The following is a 7,120-nucleotide window of genomic DNA, read 5'->3' on the forward strand; positions in this document are numbered from 1 at the left end:
AACAATGTTCTTTTGCTCAAAGTTTGTGAGAAGATTTGTAGCTCGGGTGCTCGTTGTGGTTCTGTTCACCGAGCTGGGAATTTGTATTGCAGATGTTTCGTCCCCTGTCTAGGTGACATCCTCAATGCTTGGTAGCCTCATGTGAAGCGCTTTTGTGTTGTTTCCTCCGGCATTTATAGTGGTTTGTCTCTGCTGCTTCCAGTTGACAGTTCGAGCTGTCAGCGGACAGCTGGAACTGACAACTGGAAGTGGCAGAAACAAACCACTATAAAAACGGCAGACAGCTGGAACTGACAACCGGAAGCAGCAGAGACAAACCACTATAAAAACAGCGGACAGCTGGAACTGACAACCAGAAGCGGCAGAGACAAACCACTATAAATGCTGGAGGAAACAACACAGAAGTGCTTCACAGGAGGCTCCCAAGCACTGAGGATGTCACCTAGACAGGGGATGAAACGTCTGCAACACAAATTCCCAGCTCGGTGAACAGAACCACAACAATGTTCTTTTCCTCTGAATGAATATTTTTGTAAAAAGCCAAGGATTTGTCCCCAGGATACGGGAGGACAAAATTAGAGGGCATAGATTTAAGGTAAGAGGGGAAAGATTCAAAAGGGATCTGAGAGGCAATTTTTTCACACATGGTGCATATATGGTATGAACTGCCAGAGGAAGTGGTAGAGGGAAGTACATTTATAACATTTGAAAGATATTTGGACTGTTACATGATAGGAGGCATTTAGAGGGATATGGGCCAAATGCAGGCAAATGGGACTAGTTCAGTTTCAGAAACCTGGTCGGTGTGAACAAGTTGGGCAGCAGGGTCTGTTTCCGTGCTGTATGACTCTAAATTCTGTGTGTGCGCCACTGCAACATCCACCCCTACACGAAACCTATCTCCAAATTGTACTTTTTTGAGCGTATGGGGCGTCCAGCTTAACATCACCACTCCCAACCCAATACCTGCCTCCAAATTGCACTTGATCCTCTGTGTATGGCTACTGAGACCATTCCAATACTGTCTTCTCAACCAAACCACCACCTCCATCCCAATACCCATCTCCAAACTGCACTTGGTCCTCTGGTCTGGGTACAGGGACCACTTCAACACCACATCTCACCTACATACTCCTCCAAACTGCATTTGATCTTCTGCATGTGAATACAAGAACCAATGCAAAATGCCTCCACCCCAATATCAGCCTTCAAACTGCGCTTGGTCCTCGATGTGTGAGTACAAAGACCAGCCCAACACCATCCCCACCCCGACACTACCCCTGACCAACATCACCACCCCACCCTAATTTTGTATGTCAGTTCATAATGTGCAGTTCGATTTAGGTTTTTCTGTCTTCACATTCTTCTGCCATGATATGGTAATGGGTGGCCAGCATAGATCAAGCAGATGTTCAGAGTATCTGTGACCAAGGGAAATGGGATTGTCACTGGCTGGGCAAGTATTTACTGCCAATTCCGAGAGAAGATAGTGGTGAGTTGCCTTCTTGAATTGCCATCTCTCAGTCCATTTGGTGTATTACACCCAGAATGCAATTCGGGAGCAAATTCTAGGATTTTCACCAAGTGTCAATAGGAACAACGATATGTTTTCAAGTCTAGATGGTGAGTGGTTTGGAGAGGAACTTTCACGAAGTAGTGTAATTTTACATCTGCTGTCCTTGCCTTCTAGGTGGGAGCAGGTATGGAAGGTGCTGCTTAAGGAGTCTTGGTGAATTTGTACAGTTCATCTTGAAGATAGTGGCAGCAGTGTGCACTGAGTGTCAGTTGTGAAGGAGCTGAATGTGAATGTGGTGCCAGTCATTTTGACAGTTGTTGGAGCTGCACTAATCCAGGCATGTGGCCAGTATTCCATCATATTCCTGACTTTGAGTCATAGAGTCCTAGAGCACGAGAAAGGCCCTTCACCCCAAACTGGTCCATGCTGACCAAAGTATCCATCTACGTTATCCCCATTCCCTGCAGTTGGCCCATATCCTTCTAAAACTCTCTTATCCATGTAGTTATCTAAATGCCTTTTAGCTGATGTTAATATGCCCACCTCAACCACTTCAGCTGGCAGCTCATTCCATATGTGTACCACCTTCTGTGTAAACAAAAATTGCCCCTTAGCTTCCCTTTTCTTTCCCTTCTAACCTTAAACTGATGCCCTCTTGTCTTCGATTCCCCAAACATGGGTAAAAGTTGAGTGCAGTCACCCTATCATGATCTTATACACTCCTATAAGATTTCCCCTCAGTCTCCTACGCTCTAAAGAAAAAAGTCCTAACTTGTCCAACTCTGCCTGTAACTCAGACCTTGAAGTCCTGGGAACATTCTTGTAAATTTCTTCTGCACTTTTTCCAGCTTAATAGCATCCTTCTGATAGCAAGGTGATCAAAACGGAGCACAGTACTCCAAGTGCGACCTCACCATTGTCCTATACAACTACTACATAACGTTCCCACTTCTATACTCAATGCCCTGACTGATGAAGGCCAAAAGCCTTCTTCACTGCCCTGTCCACCTGTGACTCCACTTTCAGAGAACCGTGCACCTGAACCCCAAGGTCCTTTTGTTCCACTACACTCTTTAAGGCCCTACCATTCACCATGAAAATGAAAGAACTCACACTTACCTATATTAAACTCCAGTTGGCATTTCTTGGCCCACTTCCCCAATTGATCAAGGTCCTGCTGCAATTTCTGATACCATCCTCACTGTCCACGATACCGCCTATTTTAGTGTCATCTGCAAACTTGCTAATCATGCCTTGTACATTTGCATCCAAATCATTGATATAGATAACAAGCAGTAATGGGCCCAGCCTTGACCCCTGAGGCATTCCACTACTCACAGGCCTTCAGTCCGACAGTTATCCTTCTGCTTCCTACCATCAAACCAGTTGTGTATTCAATTTGCCAGTTCCTCCTGGACTCCATGCAGTCTCACCTTCCTGAACAGCACACCACATCAAACCTTATCAAAGGCATTACTGAAATCTATATAGATTATGTCTACCGCCCTGCCCTCATCTACGTTCCTGGTCACTTCATCAGAGAACACTAACAAATTTATGAGGCATGATCTGCCATGCACAAAGCCTTGCTGACTACTCCTAATCAAACCCCGTCTTTCCAAATGCATGTATCTCTTATCTCTCATAATCTTCTCAAGTAACTTACAGACCACAGACATTAAGCTTAGTGGTTGATAGTTTCCAGGTTTTTCTATCCAGCCCTTCTTGAGTAAGGACACAATGTTCGCTACCCTGCAGTCTTCCAGGACCTCACCTGTGGCAAACCCTGATGCAAAAATATCAGCCAGGGCACCGTAATTTCTTCTCTAGCCACTTGCAGTGTTCTTGGATATACCTGGTCAGGACCAGGAGATTTATCCACCTTCATGCACTCTAATGTGTCCAACACCATCTCTACTGTGATATGGACTGTCCCCAAGGTATCACCACTAACTTCCCAAAGTTCCCAAGCTTTCATGTCTTTCTACGCAGTAAACACAGAAGAGAAATATTCATTGAGGACCTCACCCATCTCCTATATTTCTACACATTCATGGCCACTTTTGCACCTTGAGGGGTCCTATTATCTGTCTAGTTATTCTTTGTCCCTTAATATACTTAAAGAACCTCTTTGGATTCACCCTAGTCTTCTCAGCCAAGACTATCTCGTGCCCCCTTTTCTTTCTCCTGATTTCCTTCAATAAACTCCTGTATTGCCTATGCACCTCCAGGGGTTCCCTTGATTTTAGCTGCCTGTACCTGAGCTATGCCTCTTTTTTTTTCTGATCAAGGCCTCAATATCTCTTGTCATCCAGGGTTCCTTAAGCATGCCAAACTTGCCCTTCACCCCCACAGGAACATGTAGACATGAACTCTAACTATCTCACTTTGAAAAGCCACCACTTGCCGGAGGTCCCTTTGCCTGCAAACGAACTGTTCCAATCAATCCCTGCAAGTTCCTGTCTAATTCCATCAAAATTTGCCTTGCCCCAATTTAGAACTTGAACCTGTGGACCAGTTAGGTCCCTCTCCATAACTATTTTAAAATTAATCTAACGATGGTGACTGGCCCCAAAGTGCACTCCCACTGTTACCTCAGTCACCTGTCCTGCCCTGTTTCCCCAGAGTAGGTTGAGTGTTGCCCTGACCCAGTAGGACTCTCTACATATTGCTTGAGGAAACTTTCCTGAGCGCACTTAACAAACTCCACCCCATCTAAGCCCTGAATGCTGAGACAGTATCAGTCTATGTTATGAAAATTAAAATCCCTGACTATGACTTGCTCCTGCAAGTCTCCCCAGTTTCCCTGCGTATTTGTTCCTTTAATTCCCATTGTCTATTTGGGGGAATATAGTACAACCCCAATATCATCGCCATCCCCTTCTTATTTCTTAGCTCCACCCACAAAGCCTCACTGAATGATCATTCAGTTATTTCATCTCTGACTACTGCTGTGATGCTCGCCTTAATCAAAACTGCAATTTCCCCCTCCCCACTTTCCACACCTCTGTCCTGCCCCAAAGCATTGTTTCCTGTCTTCACATTCTACTGACACCTTGTGCAATGAAATTACAACAGGAAGAGAGATTGTGTGGATGCGCACAATAATGATTAAGGCAGGGTTTGAAACTGAGCTGCAGTAGTATGGTAATGCGTGGGCCAGCACAGATCAAGCAGATGTTCAGGGTATCTGTGACCAAGAGAGATGGATGTTGCACACTGGGCAAGCATTGACTGTCCATCTCTCGAGAAAATAGTGGTGAGCTGCCTTCTGTCAGTCCATTTGATTTACTACACCCAAAATGCGATTAGGGTGTGAATTCTAGGATTTTGACCTGGTGATACTAATGAACAGTGATAGATTTTCAAGTATAGATGGTGAGTGGATTGGAGAGGAACTTTCAGGTGGTAGTATTACTACGTATCTGCTGTCCTTGTCTTCTCGATGGGTGCAGTTATGGAAGTTGCTGCTTAAGAAGCCTTGGTGAATTTTTGCAGTTCATCTTGAAGATGGTGCACACTGCTGTGACTGAGTGTCAGTTGTGTAGGAGCTGAATGTTTGTGGATGTGGTGCCAGTCATCTTGAGAATTATTGGAGCTACGCTCCTCCAGGGGAGTGGGGAGTATTCCATCACATTCCTGACTTTTGCCTTGTAGATGTTGGACAAGCTTTGGGTGGATCACGAGGTGAGTTTTCCATTGTAGGATCCTTGAAGCAGTATGTGAATAGTGTAACTCGAAAGGTGCTTGCTTGACCTGATGTTGGGGAATAAGCCAGACCAGGTGATCAAAATTTCAGTAGGGGAGCATTTTGGGAACAGTAACCATAATTCCACAAGTTTTTAAGTAACTAATGCATAAGAATAAGAGTGAAAGTGCTGAACTAGGGAAAGGCTAACTACGACAATATTGGGAAGGAACTGGAATGTATTTTGAGAAGCTGTTTGAAGGTAATTCACCTCTGATTTGGGAATCTTTTAAAGACTAGTTGATCAGCGTGTTCCTGTGTAAATCAGGGATAAGAATGATAAGATTCAGGAAGCTTACATGACAAGAGAGGTTGAATGCTTAGTCAAAAAGAAAAATAAACCATACTAAGGTTTATGAAACTGAAGACAGACAAAACCCATGAAGAATATAAAGATATTAGGAAAGAATTCAAGCAAGGGAATAGGGCTAATAGAAGTCACAGCAAGTCCTTGGCACACAGCAATAAGGAAAATCTCAAAGCGTTTTTTTACATATACAGGAATCAAAAGGTCAGCTAGGGAAAGGGTAGATCCACTCAAGGATCAAGAAGGGAATTTATGAGTGGAGCTGGAGGAAGTGGGTGAGGTTCTTATTAAATACTTTGCATCGGTATTAACAAAGACGAAAGACATGGTGGATTGTAAGTCTAGAATGGGGCATGTTGATATTCTAAGGCATGTTAATATATAAAAGGAGGGGATCTTGGGTGTTTTCAAAAGCATTAAGGGAACCGGTCCCGAGATCCTGATTGATTACAGAATACTGAGAGAGAGGCAGGAGTATTCTGGGGCCTTGTACAAAGACTTTGTCCTCTTTATTTACAGGAGAGATCCCAGAGGATTGGAGACCAGCCAATGTTGTTCCTTTTTAAGAAAGACGACAGGGATAATTCAGGAAATTACAGACCTTGTGAGCCTTAGAGTTAGAATGATGGAGACTCTATCATGTACAAACAGTCTCTTCGGCCCAACGAGGCCACGCCGACCCTCCAAAGAGTAACCTACCCAGATTCATTCCTCTACCCTATCATCTATATGTACCCCTGACTAATGCACCTAACATACACAAACCTGAACATCATGGGCAGTTTAGCATGTCCAATTCACCTAACCTACACATCTTTGGGAGGAAATTGGTGCATCTGGAGGAAACCCACACAGACACAGTGAGAATGTGCAACCTCCACTCAGACAGTCATCCAAGGCTGGAATCAAACCCGGTCACTGGCGCTGTGAGGTGGCAGTACTAACCACTGAGCCACCGTGCCATCCCTCCACCGAGCCACCATGCCGTCCGTTCAGTGGTAGGGAATTTACTGAAGAAACTTCTTATGGGCAGATTTACACACATGGAATCAGCAGTAGACAGCGTGGCTTGTGTGGGGGAGGTCATGCCTTTCAAATTTGATTGAATTTTTTCAGGAATGCCAAAGTTGATTAAGGCCAGTGCAGTGGCTGTTGTCTACATAGCCTTTAGCAAGGCCTTTGACAAGGTCCCTCATGGCAGGCTGAGCCAAAACGTGGGATCTGCAGTCAGCTGGCAAGATGGATATAGAACTGGCTAGGTTATAGAAGACAGAGAGTAGCTGTGTTTTCCTGACTGGAGATCTGTGGCCAGTAGTGTTCTGCAGGGATCAGTGTTGGGGGCCCTGTTCTTTGTAATGAACATAAGTGGTTTGGAGGAGAGCTAGGTGGTCTGATTAGTAAGTTTGCAAATGACACAAAGCCTGGAGAACTTGCAGATAGTGAAGAGAATCACCAGAGAATATGGCACGATATAGATAGGCTGGACACTTGGGTGGAGAAATGGCAGATAAAATGTAAATGTGTGATTAGATTAGATTAGATTAGATTA

The 7,120-nt window shown here is 44.5% G+C and overlaps 1 protein-coding gene across 1 annotated transcript in view; it reads left to right on the forward strand.

The window, feature by feature from the left end:
- Positions 1–477: 477 nt before the first annotated feature.
- Positions 478–7,120, forward strand: part of LOC122552143 (oocyte zinc finger protein XlCOF15-like) — a 10,513-nt gene continuing 3,870 nt past the window's right edge. The window contains exon 1 of the mRNA XM_043694639.1: positions 478–595. The gene's annotated coding sequence lies outside the window, so the exon portion shown is untranslated. The remainder of the gene's footprint in view (positions 596–7,120) is intronic.

This window comes from Chiloscyllium plagiosum, chromosome 8, assembly GCF_004010195.1.
Source record: "Chiloscyllium plagiosum isolate BGI_BamShark_2017 chromosome 8, ASM401019v2, whole genome shotgun sequence".
NCBI classification, from domain to species: Eukaryota; Metazoa; Chordata; class Chondrichthyes; order Orectolobiformes; family Hemiscylliidae; genus Chiloscyllium; species Chiloscyllium plagiosum.